General features: G+C 40.5%; 1 non-coding gene across 1 annotated transcript; it reads right to left on the reverse strand.

Moving 5' to 3' along the window:
- Window positions 1-3,268: 3,268 nt before the first annotated feature.
- Window positions 3,269-3,375, reverse strand: LOC112087427. Its single transcript, XR_002900108.1, has one exon. It is a non-coding gene; the product is annotated as a small nucleolar RNA R71 (small nucleolar RNA).
- Between the last annotated feature and the right edge of the window lie 6,316 nt (window positions 3,376-9,691).

The raw sequence follows: 9,691 nt of genomic DNA on the forward strand, positions 1-9,691 counted from the left end.
CAGTTTCAAGACCGATTCGATGAGTCACAAATATAGCGCGGCACGACGCCTTTCCAGTCTGATTCAGTTCCCGGGTTCTTCATCAAGATTCAATTTCTTCGACTGTGCTTTCCAGAACATCTGAGATCATCCAGTTTGGATCTACGTGCTAAAAGATACCGTCTCCGGAGTGAAGTCTGGTCCAAAAGCTCCTTTTTCAATCGTTTCAATGCACTTCAGAGATGAGCCGTCCGGGGAACCTTCCACTCCCCGACCATCAAAGGTTTCTTCAACAAAATTTGAGCTTACTGCGTCATTATGGAATTGGTTTCGAAGAATTTGGAGTTGTGAGCTGTGAGTTACGGAAGGCGAGAGACAGACATATCAGCCAGACGTCTAAGAGTGGATAAGGTGCTAAGTGTCATGATTTGACACGGAGATAATGCCACGGCCTGAGCTTGCCCGTGTATGAAAAATCTCGGGATTTGACACGGTTACCATGCCACGGCCATGCACTTAGCCGTGGCAACCTCCAAAGTTTGCTAAAAGAGACAAAAGAGCATGACATGGCCTTAATGCCATGGTCTAACATCAGGCCGTGGCAATCATCGAATGATCAACACCTTGACACGCCCAACATGACACGGTCCAGATCAAGACCATGGAAATCCAAGAAGTTCATCACCCAAACCCAGAAAAGAAGAGACACGGCCACTAGACATGGTGTAAATCAAGCCATGGCAACCTTGATCATGAAGAATCTGTCCAAGAACTTTGACACTGTCAGTTTGCCACGGTCTGGTCAAGCATCATCTGACCGTGGCAAACCACACCACTATCCATCAAAGCCGGTCAGGATCCAGTTTATCCTGGACTGACCCGGTCCATTAGCACTTAGTATATATAGCTTTTTGGAGAAAACCCAAAACATCTTATCCTCTATCTTAGTTTCTCTATAATTTTCTTTCCTTTTTAGTGTAAAAAAGTTTTTGATTAAGAGATATCTTGCTGATTTAATCATCTTAAGGCTGTTTCTTGTCATTGCATCATCTCATCTTTGCTTCTAATCATGATTAACATCACCTCTTGCAAAGGAAATGGTGTGTTCTTCATGATTAGTGAGTAGTCATCTTTTAAGCTTCTAGGTGTGTAGATTAGGGTGCTTTGATGCTGGTTCTAGATTTTCATTTCCTTTCCTTAGTTAGCTGCTCTTAAAGCTAAATCCTTGAGAATCACTTGGGTCTAGATCATAGGGATTTCATGCACCAAAAGTGTTTGATGAAATGCCTGAAAGAGCTAACTTAAGGGTTTATGCCTTTTTCATCATGAGAGTGATAGTTAAATGCATGAATGACATATTAGAATTGTTTCTTAATGCTCATTGATTCATATTTCACAAATGATGATTTGGTTTGAAAATAGATTAGTGTAGAGGTTAATGCCTTCATGAGAGGATTAGTCTAGATTAGAGTTCTAAGTTGAAATGTTTTGAGATCATGTGATTGCTTGCTATGTCTTTCTGTATAAGATTCAGTCTTACTTGGTTGAGGGATTGTTTGGTCACTTATTAGGCTTAATGATTTATGCTTGTTGATTGCTTGATCATATCTAATGGTTGTTAGACTTGATTAGGTGATTAGCAAAGGGATTATTGTCATGGGAATGAATTAATCAGATTAAGAAGCCTAGACTAAAGAGTAGCAAGTGTTGCATTATGTTCTTAGCATCATGAATCATTATCTAAAGCACCCTGATCAATGATCACATCTAGAAGTTTATCTTTCATCATCTGCTTTATTATCATCTTGTTTTGTTTACTTGCGTAGTTCATTAATCATAGCTTGTTTGTTTCTTGTTTATGCTTTTTTGTTACATGTCACCAAATTTTTCTTATTTAACTTGACTTAAGAACTTGTCACATAAACTAGTGCCTAACTACCACACATTTGGATTGATACCCTTTGTACTGCAAGTGACATAAGGGATTGATAACCCTTCTTAAGGCCTTAAAAACCTTAGTTATCACTGTCTTTTTGTTTGATCTCCAATGATGATTGGGTATGTGAAATGGCTTGATTTATGTCTTGATGCTTGAGAAAGATTAAGGCTTGATTAGAGTTCTAATTCACTTGAATCATGTTTCATTATTGTCATTAGCATTTCTAGTTTAGCACCAAAGCACCCTAACCATCTATCATGTCTAGAATCTCATGCTTCCATCATTTCATATTCATTTACTTGTCATTTGCTATTACTTGCTTCTTGTTTAGATCATTTGCTAGTTTATGAATCTCGTTTAGTCTTTAATCACTTGTTTGAATCAAAACTCATCATATTGCTTGGATTAAGAAACTATCATCATGAGCTAGTGTCAACCCACACATTTGGATTGATAACCCTTTGTATTACAAAGACAAGGGATTGATAACACCCACTAAAGGCTTAAAAACCTTAGTTATCAATTGGCGTCGTTGCCAAAGTGTGGTTTAGCATTAGTTCTTGGTACTTTCTTGAGATTAAACCTTTTTCCTTTTGTTTTACTGATTAAACTCTTGAGTGCTGAATTTCAGGCTTATGTCACATAGACTCAGAACCAGGAGTAGGAGTTGTGAAACAGCTGAACCATTCATTGATAACATCCACTTGCTGGATAGAAGATGAAGAAGAGAAAAGGACAGAGCTGTTAATCAAGAAGAAGAAGATCATCAGGATTGAGAAACAGGCTCAAGAAGCTGAGCATCAGACTCACCTAAATCAGGCTCAGGCTGGGAGGAATGAGCATCAAGCTTTTGTCAATCAAAACATGGCACAAAGGAATGAAAGACAAGCTCAGCAGAATCAACCGCAAGCAAACAGGAATGAGTAACAGGCTCACAACATTCCTCAGCCTCAGCCACCAGCTCACAAACGTCAAGGACACCAACCAATCTATGTGGGAGCCAATGATACATCCAATGCTCACCAGAACAGAGCTGGTATTGTTTGTCCACCTGTGGAAAACAATAATTTGGAGGTCAAGGCTTCACTGATTAATATGGTCCAAAACTCTAGGTTTCATGGACTGCCAATGGAGGACCCACTGGACCATATTGATCAGTTGGATAGAGTCTGCAACTTGACCAAGATAAATGGAGTCTCAGAAGATGGTTTTAAGCTTAGGTTGTTTCCCTTCAGCTTGGGAGACAAAGCAAGACAATTGGAGAGGAACCTACCAGTTGGGAGCATTCAGACTTGGGAACAATATAAAGAAGCTTTCCTTACCAAGTTCTTCTCCAAAAGCAGGACAGCAAAGCTTAGAAACCAGATCTCTAGTTTCACACAGCACTCCAATGAAAATTTTGAAGAAGCATGGGAGCGGTTCCGGACATACATCAATCAGTGTCCACACCATGAGTTTTCTGAAGCCTCTCTACTCTCCACACTCTATAGAGGAGCACTACCTAAAATCAGGAACCAACTAGACACAACTTCCAATGGTAATTTCTTGGCAAAGGAGATTACAGCTGCTATGGAACTTGTGGAGAATCTAGCAATGTCTAATGACACATATGGTGAAGATTATGACAGAACAAACAGATCAGATGGTTCAAGCTCAGAACAAAAGCTTTCTAGAGAGGCTAAAGAGCTGAGAAATGAACTTGACAAGCTGAAGATAGTTTCACAAAAACCGATCCATTATGTTGGTGAATTTGAAGAGTCTCCATGCTTTGAAAACATCAATGAAGAGAGTTTAACACAGGAGGAGTTGAACTACATTGGAAACCAGAACAGATACCAAAGGTTCAACAACTTCAATGCCAACAACAACTTGTCTTATAGGAGCACTAATGTGGCAAACCCACAAGATCAAGTGTATCCTTCTCAGCATAACCAGCAAAGCTTTGCCCCTAAGCCTCAGTTTCAAAGTTCTTTTAGCCAAAGCAACAGTTTGTGCAGCCTCAACAACAGTATGGTCAGCAACAGCAGCCACATCAGGGTACAAACTTCAGTTCTTAGCTGCAGCAGAGCAAGGCACCACGTGGGTTCAGTCAGCAGCAGTTTCAGCAGCCACAAGGGGTTCAACAACGGCAGAAGATGGGTCCAGACTTGTGTGAGGTGCTACAGCAGTTGTTACAAGGACAGCAAAGGGCTGAGACTGGGTTTCTGATCTGGGTTCCAAGTATGCATCCATGCAGCAAGAGGTAAGGGAGCTGAAACAGAATCAGGCCTCCACTTCAAGAAGCCAAGGAGTTTTACCTGGCAAACCAGAACCAAATCCAAAGGAATATGCTAATGCCATCACCTTGAGAAGTGGCAAAGAGCTACCAGGTTTAGAACATAACAATGTGATCATTGAGGACAATGATCAAATTGGTGGGGAGTCAGCCCCAAGGGATGATGAAAAAGCTGAAAGAGAAAAGAAAGGGAAGGCCAAAGAGGTGAAAAATATATCAGAACCAGAGAAGTTTTAGGTTCCACCACCTCCCTATCAACCCAAGCTACCATTTCCAGGCAGGTTTTAGAAGCAGCTTGTAGATAAGGCAAGAGCTGTCTTTGAGAAGACTCTTAATGAGACACCACTTACAATGCCTCTCATTGAAGCATTTCTGATGATGCCTAAGCCTGGAAAGTTTTTAAAGGATGCCATCTTCAACAAGACTAAAGAGCTTCAAGGTCTGGTGGTGCTTAGCGATGAGTGTAGTGCCATCATTCAGAGAAAGTCAGTCCCAAGGAAACTTTCTGATCCAGGGAGCTTCACTCTCCCTTGTGCTATAGGACCATTGATGTTTGTTGGATGTCTTTGTGACTTGGGTGCATCAGTCAGCTTAATGCCTTTCTCTATTGCAAGAAAACTGGGGTATATAACTCTCGAACCAGCAAAAATCTTACTTGTTCTTGTTGATAGATCTGTGAAGATAGGGGGATTTGAAGTGTTTACAGTCTTTGTGGTCCTAGAAATGTATGAGGAACCAGTTGATCCTCTTATTTTGGGCAGCTATAGAAGGTCAAGTCTTCTATGTTGAGACCATGGATGAGCTTGCTGATAAGCTCCTAGAAGAGTTAAACACTGAAGATCATCTTCAGATAGCTTTAACAAAGGAACATGGAGATCATGGAGCTCATGAAGCTGTGAAACTCTCACAACCCAGAGGAGAGCACTAGTTCTTACTTGAACTTGTACTATGGTGGTTCAGATGTTCAGGAAATCAGTGGGTCAAGCACAAGCCAATGGTCAACAACTCAAGAGGATGAGCAAGGCAACAGGCCTATTGAGGAGATAAACACCAAACAAGGGCCAGCCAAGGAGGGTTCATACAATGCAGATTGGGATGAGTCTAAGGCGCCTCAACTAGAACTCAAACCTCTTCCTAAGGGGCTCAGGTATGCATTCTTAGGTCTCAATGAGTCTTACTCTGTCATCATAAATGATAGGTTGTTAGATAATCAAGAGCATGCGTTGTTAGATGAGTTGAGGAAACATAGAGAGCCATTGGCTACTCTTTGGATGGCATAAAGGGTATCTAACCCTCCCTATCCACTCATAGGATTCACCTTGAAGAGGAATCTATGTCATCCATAGAGCACCAAATGCGTCTCAATCCCAACTTGAAAGAGAAAGTGAAAAAAAAAACATTCTTAAACTACTAGAGGTTGGGATCATTTATCCAATCTCAGACTCTAGATGGGTTTCACTAGTACATGTGGTGCCCAAAAAGGGAGGATTGACAGTAATTAAAAACGAGAAGGATGAGTTAATAGCTACCCGGACCATCACAGGTCACAGAATGTGTATAGACTATCGAAAGCTCAATGCAGCCTCTAGGAAGGAACATTTAATTTTCCTTTGCCTTTTATTGACCAGATGCTAGAGAATGATTCTGACATTTCTGAATGAAAGGATCAGAGAATGGTTCAACCATGGACAGCTGATGGAGTCTCTAGCACTGGTTCAACAACGGTGAAACCCAAATCTATTCCAAAGCTAGGTAATCCAAGAAAGTTCTCCATCTCATGCTCTCTTGGAAGTTTGAAAGCGGATAATGCTTTATGTGATTCTTGATCAAGCATCAGTGTAGTGCCTTTAGACATGGTGGAGAGACTAGGGATCAAGAGTCTCAAGCATCACCCCATCTCAATTACCTTTGGAGATTCATCCTAAAAGAAGCCATATGGAATCCTTGAAGATTACCCACTGAAGATTGGTGAATGCATAGTTCCAACCGATTTTGCGGTAACTCTTTTTATGAACACCACATGAGCAAAGATAGACTTTGATACTCAAGGAGTGGTGCTTACTAAGGTAGATGATGAAGTCTCTTATCCTTTTAAGCCTCCTATTCCTAGGTTTTGTGGAGTTATATCTGAAGATGTTGATAAGTTCAAAGACTATGAGATGACGTATGTTGGGAGTATTGGAACTATAGAAGAAACTCAACCCCTTACATATGTTGAGAAGAAGAAAGAATCCCAAATAAAACCTGATCTTGAGTTTGAAGGGGATTTCTTTAGTGATGATGATGACTAGATGGTTTTTAGGCTCTAGCAAAGGTCATCAATACCTTTTGCTGTTGTAGCATAAAGGGTTTATCAATCCAATGTGTGGTAGACACTAGAATGTACGACAGCTTCTTAATTCAAGCAAATGGTAAAGTTTGTTGGTGACTTATGCCTAAAAGAAGATTAAAAACTAGAACAAAGACAAGTGATTAAGTAAACTAAACAAGCAAACAATTAAGCAAGATCAGATGATATGGAATGATGGAAGCATTAGTATCTAGACATGAGAGTTGGCTAGCGTGCTTTGGTGCTAAACTAAGAATGCTAATGAGAATAATGAGACATGATTCAAATGATTTAGGATTCTAATCAAGCCTTAATCTTTCCCAAGCATCAAGCGAAAAATGAAGCCATTTCACATACCCAATCATCAAACAAAAAGACAGCATTAAGAATCAATCCTAAGTGATCATTTATGCAAATAACAAACATCATCATGGCATTAAAGCATGAACCTCTAATATAGCTCTTTCAGGAATTTCATCACACACTTTTGGTGCATGAAAAACCCAGATTCTAGATCACAAGTGATGTGCAAGGATCTAGCATAGAGACCAGATATCTAGAGAAATGAAAGCATGGATCGAGCCCTAAGCACTTCTAATCTAGCACTTCATCACCCTAACCTACATATCTAGAATCTCATTAAGGAAACTACTCACTAATCATACTAATCTCTCTTAAACCTTTGCAAGTAGAGTTGATTGGCATTTTTAATGGATGGAAATGATGACAGAGAAGATAGATAAGATAGATTGCATCTTTAAATACACAAAAGGTCTTTGATTTCTCTTGTTTCAAACTCTCAAAAAACAGATATTTCTTTTCAAAGGAGTCTTTCACAAAAGAGGCAAAAAAATTAAGGAGAATAAAGCTTCACCCAATGATTAATGTCCCCAAACTATATATATGAAGGATTTTCTTAAAGAGCCAACCCTTAATAAACAGGTTATTGGCCCATTAAAGTCCTAAAATTCGGACTGGATCGAGAGAAATATTGACGTGCCATATCTCGATATCTCGGTCGACATTTTTGCAAAGGATTTCTTAACAAGAATATCGACCATGGGCTTGGTCGATACTTTGGTCGACAATATCTCGGCGTTCCAAGGTTCAAAATGTCGACCACTGCTTCAACTTTATATATTGGTTGACATTCTTTCGGCGGTTCAAGGTCCAAAGTATCAACCATCGTTTATCTCGATACGCATGTCGATATAGGCGTTTAGCGGCTCCGAGATGTGTATTTCTTCCGGTCACCATAACTTTCAACTCACAGCTCCAAATTGGACGATCTCAGGTGTTCTGGGAAGATGACTGAAATATCTAAAACTTTATTGAAGAAACATTTGGTGCTTGGGGAGTGGAAGATTCCCTGGACGGCTCATCTCTGCAGTGCATTGAAACGATCAAAAAGAAGCTCTTGGAGCAGTGTTTACTCCGGAGACGGTATCTTTCAGCAAATAGCTCCGAACTAGATGATCGCAGCTGTTCTGGGAAGAGCACTCAAATATTCTGAATCTTAATGAAGGCCCCCGCAACTGAATCAGACTGGAAACGCATCGTCCCACGCCATATTTGTGACTCATCAGATAGGTCTTGAAACTGTAGCGAGACAGGTGTGTCTTCCGGTGAGCTTAACTCTCAGCTCACGACTCCAAATTTTTAGCCGACACTTCAACACGTGGGAAAGTTTTTAGCCTAGAGAGTCAACCCACGGTACATGAAAATCACCGAGAGAAGCTTCCCGCGGTACAGGCCATCGCCGATAACCTCCAAAAGGCTGTTTTCACCATTTTTAAAGCCCCATTCACCATTTCTCCTGGATTCATCTTTTCAGGTCCAAACTGGTTCCAAATTACCTGTAAACACTCGAAAACATGCAAGACTCACATGGACCCAATGAAAATCCTGAAAACTCTAAAACAAGTGTAAAACATGATGAATCTATCTAAAATGTATGAATGAGATTCTAAACTTGGACTAAAAATGCAATCCTAAACATGTAAATTACGAATATATCAGATGATGAAGCTACCTTGGAATCTCTATCTCCTACACCAAGTGAGAAAGAGATCAGCACCAACAAAGGCAATGGTTCAGGGTCCCAAGACAAGAACCCAACAAGCACCAAACCATTCACTCTTGGGTCCTCTTCTCAAGTCTTAACTCTCACTCCATGGAAGTTTGATGGTGGAGCTGTGGACTACAAGGTTAAAGGCAATGGAGGATCAATACCATTTGCCAAAGTCAGAGCAATCCTCACACCAGAGTTGAAGGACAAAGGATTAGATGGTTTTCAAGAGCTGATGAACAAGGTCATTAAGCTTGAATTTATGGATAAGACAAGAAGAATCAATGCTCCTCCTCTCACTCACTAAAAAGAGTATGAAAAGTCAAATTTAGTGACTTAAAATAATGTGCACTTGAGAGACAATCTCTTGTTATCCCTTGTATATATTCTTTAATTCTTTTCTTGATTTGTTTTTAGGATTTTTTTGATGTGTTTGTTGAGTGTTCTCAGGTTCCAATTGGTCCAGGGATCAACTGTTGCAAGAAGATATAGTTAAGAGGTGCCAAAAGGTCAAGAAGAGGGCTAAGTGTTAAAGAAAACATAGTGACTCTCTGCCTAGAAGTTGATACCCCAGGTCATGCTACTGGTTAAAGGAGCCGGAGCAAAGGAGAATGACCTCAAACCAAAATAGAGCTGACCACATGGAGAAAGCCCTTGCCTTGGTGCATGTTCTCAGACAAGTATCTCTACCTGGAGATACACTTAAAAAACTGCCTGAGACGGAGGTGCTACACTTCGATTGAGCCTCCATGGTCTCCATCAAGAATGTATAGGATAGCGCCATCTTTCTAGAACAATTTTAAGAAGCCGATTTAGAGCAGTGGTTGGAACTTTATAGCCATTTGAACCTCAATCTGTCTCCTAGTCAATATCTAGACCAAACCGTTTTGGCTCAAAGAACCACTCAGACGAAGGCCCTGCTCTCTCCGTATGCCGTGAATCCCCTCATCAAAGTTGTAGGAAATGAGTGGCCTTTCTTTATGAAGTTTGAATCAGGTCATTCGGATCAGTATTGAGAGAGTTATGACGATTTAAGCAAGAGATTGTCTGACCCAAACGTGATTGCTCTGGGTATTGCTGCGGCTTGAGTGAGCCAGAGCA

This window comes from Eutrema salsugineum, unplaced genomic scaffold (genome assembly GCF_000478725.1).
Source record: "Eutrema salsugineum unplaced genomic scaffold, Eutsalg1_0 scaffold_18, whole genome shotgun sequence".
NCBI classification, from domain to species: Eukaryota; Viridiplantae; Streptophyta; class Magnoliopsida; order Brassicales; family Brassicaceae; genus Eutrema; species Eutrema salsugineum.